General features: G+C 45.5%; 1 long non-coding RNA gene across 1 annotated transcript; it reads left to right on the forward strand.

Annotated features, from left to right (window-relative positions):
• The first annotated feature begins 315 nt into the window (after nucleotides 1-315).
• Nucleotides 316-3,113, forward strand: LOC111092950. Its single transcript, XR_005380292.1, has 3 exons — nucleotides 316-379; nucleotides 741-856; nucleotides 2,757-3,113. It is a non-coding gene; the product is annotated as an uncharacterized LOC111092950 (long non-coding RNA).
• Nucleotides 3,114-9,913: the final 6,800 nt, after the last annotated feature.

Here is a 9,913-nt window from a genome sequence, read left to right on the forward strand (position 1 = left end):
CAGAGAAAATCAGTCTTGTCAAGCACACTCACAGGCAAGGCCAGCATCTGTTTATGACATAATGTAATTTCCACATCACCCAGGAAGGAGGGCTCAGGGTGGCTCTGATGGGGCCGTTCTCAGAGCGGGAGGCCACCCCGTGCTGGGCACAGGACCAGGAACTTGACAGCTATTTTGGTTGTGTGTGTGTGTGTGTGTGTGTGTGTGTGTGTGTGTTTTAAGATTTTATTTATTTATTCATGGGAGACACAGAGAGAGGCAGTGACATAGACAGAGAGAAGCAGGCTCCCTGTGGAAAGCCTGATGCGGGACTCGATCCCAGGAATCCCAGGATCACGCCCTGAGCCAACGGCAGATGCTCAAACACTGAGCCACCCAGGTGCCCCTATTTTGGTTGTTTTTAATGTTTAATTTTTTTTTTTTTTGCGTTATAAAAATAGTCAAACATACACAAAGTAGAAATAATAGTATAACGAACCTCCATACACCTCACTTGGATTCAACGTTTATAAAGATCTTGCTAAATATGATTTTTAACTTTTATTTGGTGTATAATGTATATAGAGAACCATTGGTAGGTCAATGAGTTTTGCCCAAAATTACACCCATGGAATCGCCACTCAAATCAAGTTACAGAACATTTTCAGTACTCTAGAAAGTTTCCTGGTGCTCTTTTCCACTTGTCATTTTTCACTTGTTTTTATTCATTTCAATTTCCATTCTTATTTTTATCACCACAGATTAGTTTTGCCTGTTCTTGAAACTGATGCCCATGGACTCCTCCCCCCACTCTATTTTTGCTGAATTATTTTAAAGCAAACCCCAGATCTTATGTTACTTCGTCTCTACATGATTTGTAAGTATCTCTGAAAGCATTTTCTTACATAATCACAAAGCCAATGAGATTATGTAAAAAGTCTTCATAATAAGTGGCTGTGATTATCTCGGTTTCACAGGTGAGTGCTTAGACTCAAGGAGGTGGGAAAATTTGCCTAAGGTCAGTCACCACCCAGGAAGTAGCTGGTGGAGGGGGCAGTCTGTTGGCCCAGTATAGGACCCCAGCAAAGGAGCTTGCTGCCTCTGGGGAACAAGAAAGGCTGGACCCTTTCTTTCGGGCCCCCCCAGCACATGGCTGTCCAGAAATGCACACCCAGTGACCCTTTGAGCACACCTACCCGCATACAAACTCACACCAGTGTGTTTTACAAAGGCTGCCTGTAGCCTCTGGCTTCCCCTCTTTAGAGACAGAGGGAAGGGACCGCTCAGGCCTCCAGTGGCTACACATACTCAGAGGCAGAAGTGTTCAAAAGCCACTGAGAGCTTCCCATTCGCCAGGATCTAGACCTCTGAAAGGGGCTACATTAAGCTAAATAATCAAAATGCAGAAAAGACCCCTGCCTTTAAGATTTCAGATCATATTTGCAAACAAGTTCTCGTAATTCACAAACTCACATGGATAATACAGCAACAACAACAACAATAACAATAACAACTAGAACCCACAGCAATCTGTTCCTTCAGGAGGCAAATCTAAGAGTATTTCCACATACCTCCTCCCTTCCCCGCCCTGAAACCAAGCAAAGAACTCACCAGGAGCAAACAACTTACTGTAAGCCTGAATCAACTCCTAGTAATTAGGATTTTATTCAATCTCATAAACTGTAGGGTCCGCGTAGCAACTAGGGAAGCCAGACTTCAATGTTCTCACAACTCAAACCCTATGTCCTTCCCAGAGGACGTATTGGTAAAAACAGCCTTATTGTTTGTTCCTAAAACAGAGCTGTATGGAGCTATTTAAATGGATATGAATTTTCTGCAGAAATGCATTTATCAGTTACTTAGAATCCTCAACTCCCCCATCATGATCTTGTCTGTTCTCCACATTATGGGCCAGTGAAGTACAAGGTTTTCTAACTGTGTTTCTTTTCTAGATACAGAGTTCAAAAGAAGGACTGAGGGATGGGATGTGGGGAGGGGGCTAGAGGGGATGATTGAAACTCAGCATCCCTTCCTCACATGAAGCTCCTTCATAACTTGTTTTACATACTAAACTTCTATATAAGATTGCTTTTGGAAAACCACTGGCCTCATGGGTCCTCTCTTTTTCTGGCACGTGAGGTGCTAAGGAAATCACCACAAGGATGTATCATTACCTACATTGTCAGCACCCTGTAGGGCTGGGAAGGGGCCCTGGGTCCTACAATTGTAGATTGGGGTCTGATGCTCATGCACGTGTCACCTGGTGCTGTTTTCTCCCTTCCCCATTCCCCGTGACTTCTTGAGTATCCTGAGAGGGAAAGTGCAATTTTAAATGGGAACTAGCAATACATGGAGGCTTGAGAGGCCATAAAAAGTTCTTTATCTCCTCCAACTACTTCCCCTTGTCCTCATTATTATTACAAAATACATGCTGTTTGGAAAATTAGTAAAATACAGAAAAGTGGATAAAATACAGAAAAGTGGAGACCAAAAAGCTTTCATCACCCACTGCCTACAGGTAAGGAGGTATATTTTCATCTTCAAAATTTAAAAATGCATTTTGACATAGCTTAGGTCACACAGTATGTACACCTTTGTACTCTGCTCTTTTCAAATACAAGCATTTTTACTGACTGTGTAATATTCCATTGTTGGATTGTGTCAAATTTCCACCCAAGTGGGACTTTGTAGGAAGATTTCCTTTCCTATAAAAATGTCTTTCAACTATTCTTAACCTTTCACCAGAGAACTCTCTCCTCTCTCTCTCTCTCTGACAGGAATCAAGGAGTGCTTACATTTTAGACATAGCCCATGCTCACCATGATGGAGGAGCCAGCCACAAAAAATACCAGCTAAGAATGGACTTATTATAAATTCTAACACAAGGACTATTCATGTGGAGTGCAGCAAGTGCAAGGCTGAGCTCTGTGACCCAGAGACGTACTCTTGAGTTCTCCCCATTTAGTGGTGCAGAAATATCTCTGCCTCTTGCTTCTTTGCAATACATCACCTCCTGGGAGCAGGTTCAGGCTTACTGCCCTCTCCCCTCATTAGTCATATGTGTGCTACGGGCTCTCGAGCCTTTCCCAAACCTTTCTTATCCCACCCTTCCCCAAAAGGGTTCCTGCCTCTCCCTGAGCCACCAGAATCCATGTTCTAATATACAGCACTATGGAATGTAATGCCAAAAAAGGAATGACTGAAATAGTTGTTGGACACCATCCCTGCACAAGGCATTGTGCCAAGGCATTATACATATGAGATTTTATTTAATCCTCCTGGCCACCTTATGAGGCAGGAATTGTTCTGTCCACTTTGCAAATGAGGAAAGTGAGCCTTAGAGGGAGCTTGAATTACTTGCTCAAGAACTAGGAACCCACCTTCCTGCTTTGGGGCCCCTGGCTCGCACGCCAGCCTCTTGGCCTTGATTTCAGCTGCATGACTTCTTTGCTTTGGCCTGTCCCTCCCCCCTCACCATGATTCTGTGTGCAGCAAAGGCAGGCAGGACTTCGATCCACCTGCCCCTGGCTGGACCAGCAATACCTCCTCCCAGGCCTTCTTGGCACCAAGGTCGAGAAGCATCATTGCTCCCCGCTCCCCAAGAAGACCTCATGATCTCCCCCAGAAACTGATGGCATGCAGAGAAATGGGGCATGAAGAATTCTCTGGAGACAGGGCCTTTTATTTTATTTCATTTCACAAACACAATGAAAAAAAAAAAATCTTGCTAATAGGATTGCCAACTCAGCAGGCCTAGGCAAGCTATTCCAAGTAAATATAAAGCATCCCGGCACACCTTGAGATTGATGACAAGTCAGGAACAATGACAGGAAACCAGAAATTAATCAGAAGAGTTGCCTTTCATGAGAGGGCGGGGGTGGGGAGAAAGTGCAAGAGCGAGGGTACAACCACCACGACCAGCTCCTGTTGATTTTGAGCCGTGGCTCTTGGGCCCCCACAGCTCCCAGGAGCAAAGGAAGCGGCCACGTGGCTCCCCAGGCTGCCTGCGTGCTCGCCGCTCTGACCACACTGATCTCTCCTCCCCACCGGGGAAGTGCACACCCTGTAGACAAGGAACTTCCCCTGATCCAGGTGTGATAAACCCTCTGTGGTCCTGGGCCTGGCCCTGGAGGCCTCACTGGGCCAAAAGGGTCCCGTCTTTTCTAATCTCGGCCTAGCACCAGCGGCTCTGACTTGGGGCTGATGAACCCCAGCCAGCTTCTGAGCTGCTAGCTGCCATCTCCTGGGTTGGGCTGATCTCGTGTTCATGTTCCACATGTCAAAGTCTAATCTCTCACCTTGCCAGGCAGCTGGCTTCTGTGAGGGCCCTGGTGAGTGAGTGGGTTGGAGTCAGAGGACAGTGGCCCAGAAGCACAGTGGGTCCCTCTCCCAGTGGCCCCGAGAACCACAGCGGGCTGCATCTGCAGGCGGTGGTTTCCTTGCACGGCACACTCTGCATCCGAGTCCATCCTCTGCAGCCAACTGTACAAGTGTATTCTCCAGCCATTGGGCCCCCCAGATGGAAAGAGTGAGCAGAGGGATGCTCAGGTCAGGAAGATTTTTGGGACTGGAGAGAGATTGCCATCGGGAAGCCACGGGCAGACTGTCAGCAGGGACTTGTAGGGTCAATCAGCCCCATCACTGTCTTGCCACTTAATAACTGAAAGCTGGATGGTTTGGTTTTAATTTTTTTTAAAGATTTTATTTATTCATGAGAGACATACAGAAAGAGAGGCAGAGACAGAGGCAGAGGGAGAAGCAGATCCCAGGACCCTGGGATCATGCTCTGAGCTGAAGACAGATTGCTCTACTGCTGAGCCACCCAGGAGTCCCTGAAAGTTGGATGTTTTTGTTTTAATTTAAGAAGAGTATGAACCTCATAGCATTTAACTGAAGAGGCAACATAGAAATCAACAGGACCAGATGCCAGACCAGAGTGGATGCTGATTGGGTGCATTACAATGGCTTGACCAGGAAAAAGTGCCCACCCGAGCTCACATTTCCTTCGCTTCCTTCCTTTGGCATTTCTTTGTTATGGTTTAGATCTTGAAACCTTTTCAGGTCAAGGCTGATTTGCCATCAGTTTGTTTTTTTTCCCTTGGTTGTTTGGGCCCCACTCGGTCTGGGGCCCAACATTTTGAAGTTTCCTGCTACCGACATCTTTAGAAAAAGACTTTCACAGTTGGGCTTCCATGATGATTCTAAATGCTAGGAGGAAGGTACTAAAGCCTTAGACATTGTGCGAGGCACATGACATTACTTAATCCTTCTAGGACTGAGCTTGGCCACATTGCGTGACTCGCCATAGGTCGCAATACTAGTTGCAAACCATCAGGCCTGCCTTCACGTCCTGGCTCGGTCACCCCACCTCCTGGCCTCTCAGCTCTACGGGTGATTCTGTCCACAAACGACCACCAGCTTTAAACAAAGCCCATTTTACAAAAGCTCTTTTGCACCCATTTTCAGTGGATCAGCACAAAAACTCTAGGGTTTTGCGAACATTTTTATCATGACTTGCAGCATCCCTCAACCTCTTTCTCAGCTTTGCTCCCTTTTTTTCAAGGAACCACACCTTCTTCTATACAGTGAATGGGGTCTAGGGTCAGGCCAGTAGACCCTACCCCCAACCAAAAACCCAAATCAAACAAACAAATGAGAAAGCTGGGCCAGTCATTGTACCTCGTTCTGCTGGCTGCACTGATTGGCCCGAGGATGGCCATGTGACCCCAGATGGGCTAGTTCGAGCTCTCCAGGAGTTTTGTTTTCAGCTGGAGGAGTAAACCTTTCCCTCTTGGGTGGTAACTATGTGTGTCTGAGCCTAGAGCTGAGGGTATCCACATTCTAACCTCTTAGAGAAAAAAGATTTGAGGAATGATCCCGGAGGCCAAGGAGAGATATTGAATCTTGAAGTCTTGAAGGTCCTTGTTCTGCTTCTTCCTCCTTTCTCTGCCAAAATGATTCTTTTTCATCTAAGCCAGTTTGAGTTAAGTTTCTAGGACGTGGATTCAAAGAGCTCTCACTGAGAAGCCAGCAGGAGAGGTTTCTGGGGCAGCAATTGGGTGCAGTGATAGAGGTTGCACATAGGTTGTTTTTAGAGGCGATGTAAAGGAAATGCCCCTGTGGGTGATATGTAAAAAAGTGTCTATCTCTGGATGATGCAAATGACAGAAAATTCCAACCTAAACTGGTTCAGACAATAAAGTAGATACACTAGCTAATGTAATTTAGAAGTCTAAAGAAAAGCCTGCCTTCAGGTGATGCTTGATCCAGGCTCTAATGAAGTCTCTGAAATCATTTCTTTACTTTTCTAATCTGCCTTCCTCGGGTTTCACAGAATGACCTCCGGATATTCAAGCCTTAGCCATTCCCTTGTAGTAGCAACATGCCTCAGTTTCAGACCTTCTGAGAAAGATAGGATATTTTTTGCCACAGATTTTTTTTTTTTTGCCACAGATTTTGTAGAAGTGCTAGGATTTACTCTTCCTTGATGACTCAGGCTGCATCCGATCCTTAAAATCAGCCACTGGTCTTGGAAGGGGGACATGTTGTGGAGAGGGTAGGAAACAATTCTGTCCAGATTCCAGGGCAGAGAATGGAGGAGAACATATTCTCTAATCTGTCGGGGAGAGAAGCAGGCATGGATGTCATGTACAGAGCAGCACATGCTCACCGTGACCCTTATCACTGAGGCCACTGTGTTATACAGGCTTAGACTGTGGTTGGCTGAGATGCTGGGGGAAGCCTAGCTCATGTAGAGACAAGGGGAAGTGAAGGTTTTAAGAACAACTGCAGGGGAAACACATTTTGAGGTGATCTGTAGCAGCTGGTGCCCAGTTTGCCAAGCAATGTCACATGTCATGGTTGGCCGTCTGGGGACTCAGCAGATGATGCATGACCCAGACTTCCTTCTGACCCCTTGATACTCACGTGGTGGAGGATTCCTTTTTAAAGATTTTATTTATTTATTCATGAGAGACACAGAGAGAGAGGGAGGCAGAGACACAGGCAGAGGGAGAAGCAGGCTCCATGTAGGGAGCCCCATGTGGGACTCCATCCCAGGTCTCTAGGATCACACCCTGGGCCAAAGGTGGCGCTAAACCCCTGAGCCACCCAGGCTGCCCATGGTGGAGGACTCTTAATCTTAGCTTTTGGCACTCTCAACCACTGTCCATCAAGGTCAACACCATGTCCTCACTCCTGCTCTCCCAGCCCTCTGTGTCTCACCCCCTGGGCCATGTACCAACCAGCTGTGCATAGACCTGTGTGTTCCTGGCAGAGGGCAGGCACCTTAGGAATAAGAAGGGGGGGCACGTTTGTGAACCGCTCATGCTTACCCCTGAGGTTCCAGCAATATCTGCTCAAAAATTTTCAGGGCTTAACCAAATTTTTTTGAATCTTAAATTCTGGCTGGCTGAACTAAATCTCCTGACTGTGTGGTGATTAGGAAGACACAGCTTCAAAATATGGTACAGGTTTATCACTTCTGGAAAACTGACCTTTCCAAATGCTTGAACAGCAGTTCCTTTTGAATTATGTATAATAGGGAATAATTAGTGACGACTTTAATGTCCATCTGTAGCAAACTTCTCTGATGGGATGCTCGGTGTCTCTTTTTAAAGCATGAGTTAGAATCACATGTCCTTTCATGGTCAAGATGTCCAGGATATGCGTTCAAGTGACAAAGCAAATTACAGAGCAGTACGTGGTACTACTCCCTCCCACCCCCTCCAATGTATAGAAACCAAACTGTGAACAGTGATTGCCTTTGGAAAATGGGGTTGGGGCAGGGCACTTTTTTACTTCATTTTTATATTGTTTGTTATCTTTGGCGGTAGAGCATGTAGTACTGTTGTAATTTTAAAAAGATTAATATAAAAAAGAAAATAACTCTAAAAGAAAATTAAAATAAGCCATTGTGGCGTGCACAGTGGGTTGGTGCTCACCATTTATTCTGCTCTCCTGGTGTCATGCAGAAACCAGAAACGGTAAAACAGCATCTCCCGGGATCCCTTGTAGCTAGGATTCTGGGTGTGACTTCTATTTAGCCAGTCAGAGAGATTTGGGAAGTGGACATGAAGTAGAGGCTGCTCTGATGCTGCTGGCTCTGACAAGGACTGACGAGGAGGGACAGGGCTCTATTGGGGCAGTGTTAGAGGAAATCTTAATGTCCAATCACCTGCTCACTTTGTGGGGGACAAGGTGTGGGGCACTACTTGCTGGTCTGGGTTGGAGCAACTGTGGTATGTCTCTGCAGCTCAGGATGGAAGCCTCCCAGTTCAGCAGGTAGCTTCCTGGTGTTAGAAGAGTCAGCTGCTCCCCTGTGGCCTGATTTTGCTGTGTAACTGGAACTGTATTTTTTTTCAGCCCTTCCTATAATTCTATAAATTGTGAAAAACACTATTCTAGGGGCTAGAATGGATTTTCTTTTTCCTCTACAGATACACTTATATAGAAATCTGGAAAAGGCAGCATGGTATTTCTTTGGGTTCAAAGCCCTCTGATAACTTAAGGAAGAATGAGAGAATTGGTTGTTTCTTTTAAATAAAGCTCAGTAGGAAGACAACTTCTTAAAGTTACATTCTAATAAGTTATGAAATTTGATGGCACAAACTGAGTAAGGACTGTGGTCTTTGAGTCTCAAAAATCACCTCTTTACATTTTCTCTTACGTACACACTATTTCTCTATTGCTGGTCACCTCATAATTTCATTTAGAGCTACTTTGAGAGACTAGTCTCCGTAGGCAAAGCCCTAGGCCAAAGACAAATGGAGACACAAGAAAAAAATGATAAGGAAATGAACAAGGGTGTGGTCTACTAGTCCAGCTGATATTAATGGGAGCTCCCTCTGACGTAAGTCTAAGTAGTGCCTCAAAGTTTTCATTTGAGTTATGTCTTGATGTTATAAAATCTTTTTAAGATGTAATTGTTGAAGGTAGGTGGTTCTTAAAATTACTCACCAATGCTTATCTCAATGCTTGAGTCCAGAGGAAAAGTTAGAGGAAATGCTTTTCTGATGAGGCCACGCTGTCAGTCCAAGGCTGAGTCTCCAGAGCTTCAGTGACATTGGAAATTGGAAGAGTTGTCATGTGGCCACGCCCCCAGAGTCCTAGTCCTTCCTGGTACCTCCTTACCAGCTCCCCTTTGTCCTCTCCATCACCACCTTCATCTTGGTGGTCCAGCCACGCAGTGCTTGCAATTTACAAACCACTTTGCATACATTCCCATTGGACATTTACCACAACCCTGTGAGGCTGGCTCAGCGGGCTGCATCAGCCTCACTTCAAAGATGAGGCAGATGATCAGGGGACTACAAAACCACAAGGAGATACCCCCTCACACCAGTGAGAATGGGGAAAATGAACAAGACAGGAAACAACAAATGTTGGAGAGGATGTGGAGAAAGGGGAACCCTCTTGCACTGTTGGTGGGGATGAGAACTGGTGCAGCCACTCTGGAAAACTGTGGAGGTTCCTCAAAGAGTTAAAAATAGAGCTACCCTTTGACACAGCAATTGCACTACTGGGGATTTACCCCAAAGATACAGATGCAATGAAACGCTGGGACACCTGCACCCCGATGTTTATAGCAGCAATGTCCACAATCGCCAAACTGTGGAAGGAGCCTCAGTGTCCATCAAAAGATGAATGGTTACAGAAGCTGTGGTCTATGTATCCAATGGAATATTACTCAGCCATTAGAGATGACAAATACCCATCATTTGCTTGACGTGGATGGAACTGGAGGGTATTATGATGAGTGAAGTAAGTCAATCGGAGAAGGACAAGCATTATATGGTTTCACTGATATGGAAAATATAAAAAATAGTGGAAGGGATTATAGGGGAAAGAAGAGAAAATGAGTGGAAAATATCAGAGAGGATGACAAAACATGAAAGACTCCTAACTCTGGGAAACGAACAAGGGGTAGTAGAAG

Source organism: Canis lupus, chromosome 28 (assembly GCF_011100685.1).
Source record: "Canis lupus familiaris isolate Mischka breed German Shepherd chromosome 28, alternate assembly UU_Cfam_GSD_1.0, whole genome shotgun sequence".
NCBI lineage: Eukaryota > Metazoa > Chordata > Mammalia > Carnivora > Canidae > Canis > Canis lupus.